Genomic DNA, 14,396 nt, shown 5'->3' with positions numbered 1-14,396 from the left:
ACCCCCTGGTCTGTGCACAACACAATGGAGGCAAGTGTGCGAATCCAAGGCCTGGTCAGAAAGCCGCACGCCACCTCCAGCTGTCTCCCAGAACGCAAGCTCCCCAAGTCCAGGGCCACTGTGGAGCAGTTCACATACCCTGAGTCACTCTGCTGCAAAGAAGCCAACTCCGGTCCATGTGGGGATGGCCAGGAAAGGCCACGAGATGATAGAGAAAGAGAGGGAGAGACACTGGCCCTTCTGTCCTTCTCCTTTCTCTGGCTGCCTGAACCAGAACCACCTCATCAAGCCCTTCCCAGACTCCTTACCCACAGAAGCGTGGGAGAGACTAGAGTGTTTGCTGTTGTGTTTTTTTGGTTTGTTATTGAAATATACTTGACATACAATATATTATTTCAGGTATACAACATAGTAACTTGACAATTATATGTTTATTATGAAATGCTTGCCACAATAAGGTTAGTTCCCATCTGACACCATATCAAGCTATTACAACAATATTGACCATATTCCCTATGCTGTACTTTCCAGCCCCATGACTTACTTACTTTGCAGTTGGAAATTTGTACCTCTTTATCTCCTTCACATATTTCACTCACCCCCATGCCCTCCCCAACTTCTGGCAACCATTAGTCTGTCCTCTACTAATAAATTTAATCCTGTTTTTTTGTTTGTTGATTTGTTTGTTTTGGTTTTTAGATTCCACATATAAGCAAAATCATATGGCATTTGTCATTCTTTGTCTGACTTATTTCACTTAGCATAATATCCTCTAGGCCCATCCATGTTGCAAATAATAAGAGTTCATTCTTTTTTGTGGCTGAGTAATATTCCATTGCATAATACACCACATCTTCTTTATCCATTCGTTAACCAATGGACACTTAGGCTGCTTCCATATCTTGGCTATTATAAATTATACTACAGTAAATATAGGAGTGCATGTATCTTTTAAAATTAGTGATTTTGTTTTCATCAGGCGTATACCCAGAAGTGGAATTATTGGAGCATATTGTGTTTTTTGTTCATTTTGTTTTGTTTTGTTTTGTGGAAGCTCCATACTGCTTTCCAGTGGCTACACCAATTTACAATCCCACAAACAGTGCACAAGGGTTCCCTTTTCTCTATATCTTCATCACCATTTGTTATCTCATGTCTTTCTGATAGTGGCCATTCTGTCTGTGTGAGGTGATATCTCATTGTGGTTTTGATTTGCATTTCCCTGATAATTAGCAATGTGAAGAATATTTTCATGTGTCTGTGGGCCATCTGTATGTCTTCTTTGGAAAAATATCTGTTTAGTTCTTCTGCCCATTTTTTAAATTAGATTATTTAGTTTGTTTTTTTTTGGGGGGGGTGTTGAGTTTTCTGAGTTCTTTATATATTTTAGATATCAATCCCTTCTGGGATGTATCATTCATTCTTCTATTCAAAAGGTTGCCTTCCCATTTTGTTGAATGTTTCCTTCACTGTGTAGATTGCTGTTGTTTTAAGACACTAAATTTCAGATTAGTTTATTACACAGCAAAAGATGACTAGAGCCCTCTCTTTCTCCCAGCCTCCAACCCCTGTCCACTCTTGCCCTCTCCCTGCTAGCCTTCTTTTGGGCTAAGGCACCCCACCTTAGTGCATCCTCTAGGAGGCCATCCCAGATCCCTAGCTCCTAGCCATGCACCTCACTTCCCAAGTCTGCCAGCAATATGCTTCCCCATCGCAGCACATTGTAAATGCCTGTGTAACTGTTGTCTCCCTCACCCCCCAGTGATCAGTTTGAAGGGAAGGATCTTGTCCACATTGTCACTGTATGCCCAGCAGCTAACAGTGCCAGGTCTAAAGTAGGCAATAAGTATACATCACTGGATTCCGTGGAATTCTTAATTTAAATCGGAGAGTTGTAGCCAGTAAAATGAATCTTTTGGGAGAGCAACAAATTCCATTTGGATCTTATTTCCTCACTTTCTCAACTAGTCAATAACACCAGGTAAATAAGTCAACCCAGTCCCAAGCCATAGAATACACTCTGCTCCCCTGACCCTGTGTGATGGGCAGCTGAGCAGCCTGTGATCCCACAAATGGAGTCTCAGGGTCCCGAGGCCCAAGAATAGATGTCCCACAATGTAACCCTAAAGTCAGCATTCATACTTAACTAATGTTTTTGATGAGAAAGTTCTGGACTGCCAACTGAAGGAGAAAAAAGGCTTGACGAGAACTCACAACAACATCCAAAACCTAAATTAGGACCAAATCATTATTTGGTTTTGGGATGATGAAATAATGAGGACATTAGACAAATTGTATTAAGTGAAATTGGTGGGTGAACCTGAATTCTGTGTTCATTGCCGCAGAGTGGACTCAGCACCAGACCAGTCTTCTCAAGGATTTTGGCATGTTTGGCTGCCAAGAGGAAAGGCCAGATTAGCACAGATGGGGTTTTAACTCTTAAGTCACCTAAGAAAAGTAAAGGTTGTTTTCCTTCAGGACAAAAAGGGTAAATTAGTGAACACCATCCATGAATCTCAAATGCATTTTTGCCAAGAGAAAAAAGCTAATCAAAACAGGCTGCCTATAAAATGGAATACTGTATGATTCCATTTATATGACATTCTAGAAAAGGCAAAAGTATAGGGACAGATAATAGATCAGTGGTTGCCAGAAAATGGAGTTTAAAGAGAGTTTGACTATGACAGGCACAAGAAAGATTTGGAAAGTAATGGAAATGTTCTATATATTGAATATAATAGTAGCTACACAACTATACATTGTTAAAACTAATGGAGCTGTACATTAAAAAGGGTGATATATTTTTACTGTAAGTCAATTATTCCTCAAAAATCCTGACTGTAAAAAAAGGTGATATTATACACCCATCAGAATAGCTAAAATTTCAAAACTGTCAATGCCAAATGCTGACAAAGGGAACTTTTATGTATTGCTGGTAGGAGTGGAAATTTGCACAGCCACTTTAAACAGCCATTTGATCACATGCAGACCTAAAACCCAGCTATTCGATTCCTAAATATAAACCAAAGACAACTTTCATTGTACATATATTCACCAGAAGGCAGGTAAAAGAATATTCTAGGCAGCATCCTTTGTGAAATCCCAAATTGACAAGAACACAAATGACATTTATGAGTGAAATGGATAAATACTGTAGAAAGGTCATTCATTGGAAATCTCAAAACAATGAAATCCTATAACCTACAGGAATCAACCCAAAGAAGTAATCTCATCAGTCACACTGAGTGAAAAAAACCAGGCTTAGAAAATGTATGGTTTCATTACTATTACATTCAAGAGCAATCAGAACTTCTTCACGGATTTACAAGCTTGGGTAATGGAGGAAGGAGGCAGTATTGAGAAAGAGACCTAAGGACTCTGCATGGCTGAATGTCATTTTATTTTCCTCGATGGGGCAGTGACCTTACACGTGTGTCCACTTTGGGGCAATTTATTTAGCTTTGCCTTTCTGAGTTAGGCACTTTGCTCTTCATATGTTATACATTATTAAACAGCTTTTACTGTAATGAAATAATATTTCATGCTAATAGGTTTAGTAGAATATCTAGATATATAGGTAGATATGTAGGTAGGTAGATAGATACATAGATAGCTATACATAGATGATAATACATAGGTAAATATAGATGTTGATAGATAAATGGATGTGTTGATATGGCTGTAAATATAGATATGTGTAACTGACAATACCTTGTTTAGAGAACGTGTGGGTAAAGTGAGCTTTCAATTGGCACAACTAATTTGGGAAGCAATTGGTTTTTCCAGTAAATTTGAAATGTTAGCAGCTACACAGAAAATCTAATTATTAGGCAAATATCTGAGTAAACCCCTTGACTGAGTATCTTTAGGTGATACTTAACCCTATTAGAAGAGTTTGACATGCTCTAGCATGTTCTCTGTGGAAATGTTCCACAGCATATCCATGCTCTACATATGCTATACTGGTTGATCTTTGATATGAATGTTTTACTACAAACAAATTAAATTAATAAATATCCATGGAAAGAATCTCATTTTTATGTTCCCTTAGTGGAAAAATGTTTTGGAAGTTGGTTGTAATTGCAAATATTAAAGTAAAGCAAAACAAATTATAGATGAAAGAATAGAAATGTAGAGTGTGGAATATTCCTACAATTGAATATCATATGGCAAGAAGCATGAATACACTTAAAAAACACATAGAAACACAAATGATTCGCCAGTTTAACGTTCACAGGAATAAAATCAAGTGGCAGCAGAATTTAAAAAAAATTTTTTTTAAATGGTTGTTAACAACAATAAAATTCTGTATAGGGGAGTCAATGCTCAATGCACAATCATTAATCCATCTCAAGCCTAATTCTCGTCAGTCTCCAATCTTCTGAAGCATAACGAACAAGTTCTTAACATGGTGAACAAATTCTTACATAGTGAATAAGTTCTTACATGGTGAACAGTACAAGGGCAGTCATCACAGAAACTTTTGGTTTTGATCACGCATTATGAACTGTAAACAATCAGGTCAAATATGAATATTCGTTTGATTTTTATACTTGATTTATATGTGGATCCCACATTTCTCCCTTTATTATTATTATTTTTTTATTTTTAATAAAATGCTGAAGTGGTAGGTAGATGTAAGATAAAGGTAGAAAACATAGTTTAGTGTTGTAAGAGAGCAATTGTAGATGATCAGGTGTGTGCCTGTAGACTATGGGTTAATCCGAGCTAGACAAGGGCATTAAAACATCCACGGATGCAGAAGATTTCTCTCAAGACGGGGGGGTGAGGTTCTAAGCTTCACCACTGTTGATCCCCAATTTCTTACCTGATGGCCCCCCTGCGACTGTGCCTGTCTTAGGTTGTTCCTCCCTTGAGGAATCTTACCCATCTCTGGCTAACCAGTCATCTTCCGGGGCCATACAGGGAGATGTAATGTTGGTAAGTGAGAGAGAAGCCATATTGTTTGAAAAGGTAAGCTTTTTACTTCTTTGCAGACTTATGCCCTGTGGCTTCTATGCCCAGCATTTGTCTTGAGGTATCTTTACCACTTGGAGGAATTATGATAGTCGGTAAATTCGATATGAGGCACGAATTCTATTTAAGGGTTGTAATTAGGAAGGAAGAAGAAATGCTATAGAGGTAGCAGATGGAAGAAAACATGGGAGGATTGATTATTTCTTTGACATATCTTCTTGTAGAGTAACTTAAGCATGTATAGGTTTTAAACTACTAACTAAATTGCGCATACATATTAACATAATAGGAATACAGTTACATAAACAAAGCAGATCTATAATCACCAGCCATCTCCAGTGAAGCCAAGAAAACCAGTTAGGCACCCTAGGCATTTGTGAAAATTTGTCTATGATATGATGGATATTGTCCAACTGTACTTGATCAGTCTGAGAGAAATCAGACAAATTAAAGCAACCCATTTCTGGGAACTGTTCACATCTCATATGTTCTTTTAACCGTAGATAGTCTGTAGTTGTTAAGATTTTGGAGCGCTACAACTTGCACTTCTCCTAATTCTTGGTTGAGTTCCAACAGTATAGATCCAGTCAAATTTGTTGTTTTACTGTATGCACAGGCCAGCATAGATATCTCCTTCTTCATTCCAATGGAAAGTCCAGGAAACGGTGGGATGGATGCAGCTACAACTACAGCATCACCTGGAGGTTTTTTGATGATCATCTTCTCCTATGAGTCTTCCAGAGAGTGCTGATGTTGGAAGTTCTTCTTCATATCATATCTTAGTTCATTTTCTGGGTAGCCAAATTAGGCTTTGATTTTCTGTATAAAAACAAACAGACCCTTTGCCCACACTTTGATATGCCCTTTATAACATTGTGAAGAACTCACTGGAGGTCACCACACAGGAACTGCTTTTTTTTTATTATTATTAAGAGAAAGGAATATTATCAGAAAAGTGTACCTCCACAGCCGATCATCTGACACCCTTTAAGTGATCAAAATTAAGGATATTTAAAGCATGTGTTAATCTTTAATTTACCATTAGTTTTATCCTATCATGGAGTAATCCCCCTTTCCTTTCTTTCTTTTTTTTTTTTTTAATCTTTAATCTACACTTACCTGAAGAATACTATGTTTACTAGGCTCTCCCCTATACCAGGTCCCCCCTATAAAACACATTACAGTCACTGTCCATCAGCATAGCAAAATGTTGTAGAATCACTACTTGTCCTCTCTGTGTTGTACAGCCCTCCCCTTTCTCCCTCCCCCCATGCATGCTAATCTTAATACCCCCTTTCTTCTTCCCCCCCTTATCCCTCCCTGCCCACCCAACCTTCCCAGTCCCTTTCTCTTTGGTACCTGTTAGTCCATTTATGGGTTCTGTAATTCCACTGCTGTTTTGTTCCTTCAGTTTTTCCTTTGTTCTTATACTCCTCAGATGAGTGAAATCATTTGGTGTTTCTCTTTCTCTGCTTGGCTTATTTCACTGAGCATAATACTCTCCAGCTCCATCCATGTTGCTGCAAATGGTAGGATTTTCCCTCTTCTTATGGCTGAGTAGTATTCCATTGTGTATATGTACCACATCTTCTTTATCCATTCATCTACCGATGGACATTTAGGTTGCTTCCAATTCTTGGCTATTGTAAATAGTGTTGCAATAAACATAGGGGTGCATCTGTCTCTCAAACTTGATTGCTGCGTTCTTAGGGTAAATTCCTAGGAGTGGAATTCCTGGGTCAAATGGTAGGTCTGTTTTGAGCATTTTGATGAACCTCCATACTGCTTTCCACAATGGCTGAACTAATTTACATTCCCACCAACAGTGTAGGAGGGTTCCCCTTTCTCCACAGCCTCGCCAACATTTGTTGTTGTTTGTCTTTTGGATGGCAGCTATCCTTACTGGTGTGAGGTGATACCTCATTGTAGTTTTAATTTGCATTTCTCTGATAATTAGCAATGTGGAGCATCTTTTCATGTGTCTGTTGGCCATCTGTATTTCTTTTTTAGAGAACTGCCTGTTCAGTTCCTCTGCCCATTTTTTAATTGGGTTATTTGTTTTTTGTTGGTTGAGGCATGTGAGCTCTTTATATATTCTGGATGTCAAGCCTTTATTGGATCTGTCATTTTCAAATATATTCTCCCATACTGTGGGGTTCCTTTATGTTCTATTGGTGGTGTCTCTTGCTGTACAGAAGCTTTTCAGCTTAATATAGTCTCACTTGTTCATTTTTGCTGTTGTTTTCCTTGCCCGGGGAGATATGTTCAAGAAGAGGTAACTCATGTTTATGTCTAAGAGGTTTTTGCCTATGTTTTTTTCTAAGAGTTTTATGGTTTCATGACTTACATTCAGGTCTTTGATCCATTTTGAATTTACTTTTGTGTATGGGGTTAGACAGTGATCCAGTTTCATTCTCTTACATGTAGCTGTCCAGTTTTGCCAGCACCATCTGTTGAAGAGACTGTCATTTCCCCATTGTATGTCCAAGGCTCCTTTATCGAATATTAATTGAGAATGTATGTTTGGGTTAATGTCTAGAATCTCTAATTTGTTCCACTGGCTTGTGGCTCTGTTCTTGTGCCAGTACCAAATTGTCTTGATTACTATGGCTTTGTAGTAGAGCTTGAAGTTTGGGAGTGAGATCCCCCCTACTTTATTCTTCTTTCTCAGGATTGCTTTGGCTATTCGGGGTCTTTGGTGTTTCCATATGAATTTTTGAATTATTTGCTCCAGTACATTGAAGAATGTTGCTGGTAATTTGAGAGGGATTGCATCAAATCTGTATATTGCTTTGGGCAGGATGGCCATTTTGACGATATTAATTCTTCCTAGCCAGGAGCATGGGATGAGTTTCCATTTGTTAGTGTCCCTTTTAATTTCTCTTAAGAGTGACTTGTAGTTTTCAGGGTATAGGTCTTTCACCTCTTTGGTTAGGTTTATTCCTAGGTATTTTATTCTTTTTGATGCAATGGTGAATGGAATTGTTTTCCTGATTTCTCTTTCTATTGGTTCATTGTTAGTGTAAAGGAAAGCTACAGATTTCTGTGTATTAATTTTGTATCCTGCAACTTTGCTGTATTCCGATACCAGTTCTAGTAGTTTTGGAGTGGAGTCTTTAGGGTTTTTTATGTACAGTATCATATCATCTGCAAATAGTGACAGTTTAACTTCCTCTTTACCAATCTGGATTCCTTGTATTTCTTTGTTTTGTCTGACTGCCATGGCTAGGACCTCCAGTACTATGTTAAATAACAGTGGGGAGACTGGGCATCCCTGTCTAGTTCCCGATCTCAGCGGAAATGCTTTCAGCTTCTCGCTGTTCAGTATGATGTTGGCTGTGGGTTTATCATATACGGCCTTTATTATGTTGAGGTACTTGCCCTCTATTCCCATTTTGCTGAGAGTTTTTATCATGAATGGATGTTGAATTTTGTCAAGTGCTTTTTCAGCATCTATGGAGATGATCATGTAGTTTTTGTCTTTCTTTTTGTTGATGTGGTGGATGATGTTGATAGATTTTCGAATGTTGTACCATCCTTGCATCCCTGGGATGAATCCCACTTGGTCATGGTGTATGATCCTTTTGATATACTGTTGAATTCTATTTGCTAATGTTTTATTGAGTATTTTTGCATCTACGTTCATCAGGGATATTGGTCTGTAGTTTTCTTTTTTGGAGGGGTCTCTGCCTGGTTTTGGTATTAGGGTGATGTTAGCTTCGTAGAATGAGTCTGGGAGTATTCCCTCCTCTTCTATTTTTTGGAACACTTAAGGAGAATGGGTATTATGTCTTCTCTGTGTGTCTGATAAAATTTCGAGGTAAATCCGTCCACCCCGGGGTTTTGTTCTTGGGTAGTCTTTTGATTACCGTTTCAGTTTCTTTGCTCGTAATTGGTTTGTTTAACTTTTGTGTTTCTTCCATGGTCAGTCTTGGGAGGTTGTATTTTTCTAGGAAGTTGTCCATTTCTTCTAAGTTTTCCAGCTTGTTGGCATATAGGTTTTCATAGTAGTCTTTAATAATTCTTTGTATTTCTGTGGAGTCTGTCATGATTATTCCGTTCTCATTTCTGATGCTGTTGATTTGTGTTGATTCTCGTTTTCTCTTAATAAGTTTGGCTAGAGGCTTAACTATTTTATTTTCTCAAAGAACCAGCTCTTGGTTTCGTTGATTTTTGCTATTGTTTTATTCTTCTCAATTTTGTTTATTTCTTCTCTGATCTTTATTATGTCCCTCCTTCTGCTGACTTTAGGCCTCATTTGTTCTTCTTTTTCCAGTTTTGATAATTGTGATGTTAGACTATTCATTTGGGATTGTTCTTCCTTCTTCAAGTGTGCCCGGATCGCTATATACTTTCCTCTTAAGACTGATTTCACTGCGTCCCACAGAAGTTGGTGCTTTGTGTTGTTGTTGTCATTTGTTTCCATATGTTGCTTGATCTCTATTTTGATTTGTTCATTGATCCACTGATTATTTAGGAGCATATTGTTAAGCCTCCATGTGTTTGTGAGCCTTTTTCTTTTCTTTGTAGAATTTATTTCTAGTTTTATACCTTTGTGGTCTGAAAAATTGGTTGGTAGAATTTCAATATTTTGGAATTTACTGAGGCTCTTTTTGTGAGCTAGTATGTGGTCTATTCTGGAGAATGTTCCATGTACACTTGAGAAGAATGTATACACTGTTGCTTTTGGATGTAGAGTTCTATAGATGTCTATTAGGTCCATCTGTTCTAGTGTGTTGTTCAGTGCCTGTGTGTCCTTACTTATTTTCTGCCCGGTGGATCTATCCTTTGGGGTGAGTGGTGTGTTGAAGTCTCCTAAAATGAATGTATTGCAGTCTATTTCCCTGTTTAGTTCTGTTAGTATTTGTTTCACATATGCTGGTGCTCCTATGTTGGGTGCATATATATTTAGAATGGGTGCATATATATTTATTATAATGGTTATATCCTCTTGTTGGACTGAGCCCTTTATCATTATGTAGTGTCCTTCTTTATCTCTTGTTAATTTCTTTGTTTTGAAGTCTATTTTGTCTGATATTAGTACTGCAACCCTTGCTTTCTTCTCACTGTCGTTTGCCTGAAATATGTTTTTCCATCCCTTGACTTTTAGTCTGTGCATGTGTTTGGGTTTGAGGTGAGTTTCTTGTAAGCAGCATAGAGATGGGTCTTGCTTTTTTATCCATTCTATTACTCTGTGTCTTTTGATTGGTGCATTAAGTCCATTTACATTTAGGGTGACTATTATTGAGAGATATGTACTTATTGCCATTGCAGGCTTTAGATTCGTGGTTACCAAAGGTTCAAGGTTAGCTTCTTTAGTATCTTACTGCCTAACTTAGCTCGCTTATTGAGCTGTTATATACACTGTCTAGAGATTCTTTTCTTCTCTCCCTTCTTATTCCTCCTCCTCCATTCTTCATATGTTGTGTGTTTTGTTCTGTGCTCTTTTTAGGAGTGCTCCCATCTAGAGCGGTCCCTGTAGGATGCCCTGTAGAGGTGGTTTGTGGGAAGCAAATTCCCTCAGCTTTTGCTTGTCTGGGAATTGTTTAATCCAGCCATCATATTTAAATGATAGTCGTGCTGGATACAGTATCCTTGGTTCAAGGCCCTTCTGTTTCATTGCATTAAATATATCATGCCATTCTTTTCTGGCCTGTAGGGTTTCTATCGAGAAGTCTGATGTTAGCCTGATGGGTTTTCCTTTATAGGTGACCTTTTTCTCTCTAGCTGCCTTTAAAACTCTTTCCTTGTCCTTGATCCTTGCCATTTTAATTATTATGTGTCTTGGTGTTATCCTCCTTGGATCCTTTCTGTTGGGGGTTCTGTGTATTTCCGTGGTCTGTTCAATTATTTCCTCCCCCAGTTTGGGGAAGTTTTCAGCAATTATTTCTTCAAATAAACTTTCTATCCCTTTTCCTCTTTCTTCTTCTTCTGGTACCCCTATAATATGGATATTATTCCTTTTGGATTGGTCACAGAGTTCTCTTAGTATTGTTTCATTCCTGGAGATCCTTTTATCTCTCTCTATGTCAGCTTCTATACATTCCTGTTCTCTGGTTTCTATTCCTTCAATGGTCTCTTGCATCTTATCCATTCTGCTTATAAATCCTTCCAGGGATTGTTTCACTTCTGTGATCTCCTTCCTGACATCTGTGATCTCCCTCCGGACTTCATCCCATTGCTCTTGCATTTTTCTCTGCATCTCACCCCATTGCTCTTGCATTTTTCTCTGCATCTCTGTCAGCGTGTTCATGATTTTTATTTTGAATTCTTTTTCAGGAAGACTGGTTAGGTCTGTCTCCTTCTCAGGCATTGCCTCTGTGATCTTTGTCTGCCTGTAGTTTTGCCTTTTCATAGTGATAGAGATAGTTTGCAGAGCTGGGACGAGTGACTGCTGGAAGAGCTTTCCTTCTTGTTGGTTTGTGGCCTTTCTCTCCTGGAAGAATAGCGACCTCTAGTGGCTTGTGCTTGGCAGCTGTGCACAGACAGGGCTTCTGCTTCCTGCCTGGTTGGTGTGGAGTTTATCTCTGCTGTTGCTGTGGGCTTGGCCTGGCTTGGGCTGCTTCTCCAAAATGGTGGAGCCTCGTTGGAGGGGGAAGTGGCTGGGAGACTATTTATCTGCATAAGGGGCCTCTGTGCTCCCTGCTGCCAAGGGGAGTTAGAGTGCCCAGGGATCCCCAGATTCCCTGCCTCTGGGCTAAGTGTCCTGTCCTGCCCCTTTAAGACTTCCAAAAAGCACTCTTCAAACCAAAACAACAACAGCAACAACAAAAGAAAAAAAATTAAATAAATAATTATTTTTTAAAAAAGGAAAAACACATGATTTTCTTTGTCCTCAGGCACCAGTCTCAGGCACCTGCTCACCGGTCTTGCTGCCCTGTTTCCCTAGTATTGGGGTCCCTGTCCCTTTAAGGCTTCCAAAAAGCACTCACCAAAAATTAAAAAAAAAAAGCCGCTACCATTTCTTTGTTCTCCGGCGTCAGCCTCAGGCACCCGCTCACCTGTCCTACCACCCTGCTTCCCTAGTATCCAGGACCTCACGCATGCACTGTGTCTGCACTCTGGTCTGGAATCCTGGGGCTGGGTGTTCAGCAGTCCTGGGCTCCCTCCCTGCTGACTCCTCTCCTCCGGCTGGGGGCTTGGGGGAGCGGTGCTCGGGTCCCACCGGGCTGGGGCTTGTATCTTACCCCCTTCATGAGGCGCTGGGTTCTCGCAGGTGTGGATGTGGTCTGGATGTTGTCCTGTGTCCTCTGGTCTCTATTTTAGGAAGAGTTGTCTTTTTTATATTTTCATAGATAAATGTGGTTTTGGGAGGAGATTTCTGCTGCTCTACCCACACCGCCATCTTGGCTCCGCCTCAGAATTTTAAAATTTTAAATGAAAAAAAAACTGGAGTGGCTATATTAATATCAATCAAAGTCAGTTAAGGACATTTCACAATGATAAAGACATTAGTTAATCAGAAAGACATAACAATCCTAAATGTGTATGCACCTAATCACAGAACTCTAAAGTACTTGAAATAAAGTCACAAGGACATAGTCTTACCTACCCATCAGACTGGCAAAATAATGAATCGAGTAATCCCGTCAACCAGGATACAGAGCAACAGTGATTCTCATTACTGCTTGTGAGAATCATTGGCACAAATACTGTATTAGCTAACTATTGTGCCTTATCTGCATGTCTTTCATGAAATTGAGTTAAGATGTCTGTTGGGGCTGCCTTCACTCAAGGGGTCTGAAAGAAGGTAGAAGCCACTCCACTGTCCCAGAAGGGGACCCCTGAAGACCTACAACCAAAGCATGACAGGGTAGTAAAACACTACCTAGCCCCAACCCCACAGAGACACCTCACAGACATGACTGAGAAGAGGCCCCACCTTGGAGGTGCTAAGGCCCAAGCCTAGAACCAGGCTGCCTGGGTTTACATCCCCCATGAATAGTGACTGAGCAGGCCACTCTGACCCTCAGTATCTTCATCTATGAAATGGAGGTGATCCCAGCTTCATGATGTCTTGAGGATTAGATGAACTGGTATGTAAAGCACTTAGCCCATTGCCCAACACCCACTAAGTCCTCATCAGTCTGACTCCCTTGACTACAGCCTCTCACAGCTTGGCTGAGTTCCCACAGTCCAGGTGTGGCCTTGCTGCACATAACCCCTATGAGCCAGGCTGGCCCTCCAGGCTGAGCCAGGGGCAGGGGTCCTGCCCACCACATCCACAGCTCCCATTCCTGGATGCTGAGGAGCCCATTGTTTGCTGGCTCCCTCCTACACCCCAGTGGGCCTCAAAAGCTGCGTAGGAAAGCCTCCAGAGCTTGGGGCACACAGAACCTGAGGGACTGCATGGACTCTGCTGCAGCTATAGTCCAAGCCTCACATGCAGGCAAGGTCCTGGCTTAACAAAGAGCAGTTCCTACACTGAGTGAGAGGGAATTGCATCCAGATGACAAAGCAGATAGGGCTTAACTGGAAAAAAGTTATCCCTCCCTCCTTGTGCCAACCCCAAGAGCAGAATCTGAGGAACAAGCATGGCAGGAGGAGCCACAGCCTCCTGGAGAAGCCTTGCTCCTGAGACAGAACCTAACACACTTCCCCATCTGTGGCCCAGTCAGAGCCCTGCTTCTGGGACAATGTCCAGGACTTGAGCTTGGGCCCCAGGCAGAGAACCTCCTTGAGCTATCTATGAGAAGTGTTCACTTGGCCATGGAGTCTGTGCTCTGCTCAAGCTCCCAGGCAGGCCCTGCACTTTGCAGTGCCTTGGTGTGAGAAGAGCTGGGGCCAGAGAGATTCGGGCTCCCACTAGTACTGCCCCCCCTCGGCCCTTACTGTCACTCTTTGATTGGTCTCCAACCACTCCTACATCCTGCCCAGCCACTGGCCTCCTGGTATTCCTCTAATGCTGCAGCCTTAGGGCCTTTGCACTGGCTGCACTGGATGTTTCCTTTGCTAAGAATGTCTCCCCCAGACATCCCCCTGGCCCCTTCATTCTCCTCCTTTGAAATTTCACTCCTATCGCCCCTTCTGGACCAGGCCTACTGTGACTACCCTGCTTACCGCCAAAAACTGCCCACTGCCACCTCACACCAGGACCCCCTCCCCTATTCCTCTTTGTTACTTTTTCCACAGTGCTTATCACCTACCAAACTCACCATGTAATTTTAGATTAAATAATATCTGTTATTTATTGTCCCTTTCCCCTCTATGATAATATAAGCCACAGAGCAGGGATCTCTCTCTATTTTTTTCTCTGCTGTATCCAAAGCACTGAGAAATAGTAAATGCTCAGTAAATATGTGTTAATGAGAAAAGAAAAAGAAGGGAGGAAGGAAGGGAGGGAAGGAGGGAGGAAGGAAAGAGGGAGGGAGAGAAGAAAGGAGGGAGGGAGGGAAGAAGGAAGGAAGGAAGGAAGGAAG

Source organism: Manis javanica, chromosome 7 (assembly GCF_040802235.1).
Source record: "Manis javanica isolate MJ-LG chromosome 7, MJ_LKY, whole genome shotgun sequence".
NCBI classification, from domain to species: Eukaryota; Metazoa; Chordata; class Mammalia; order Pholidota; family Manidae; genus Manis; species Manis javanica.
The sequence above is the reverse complement of the archived record's forward strand: the minus strand, read 5'-3'. Positions refer to the sequence as shown.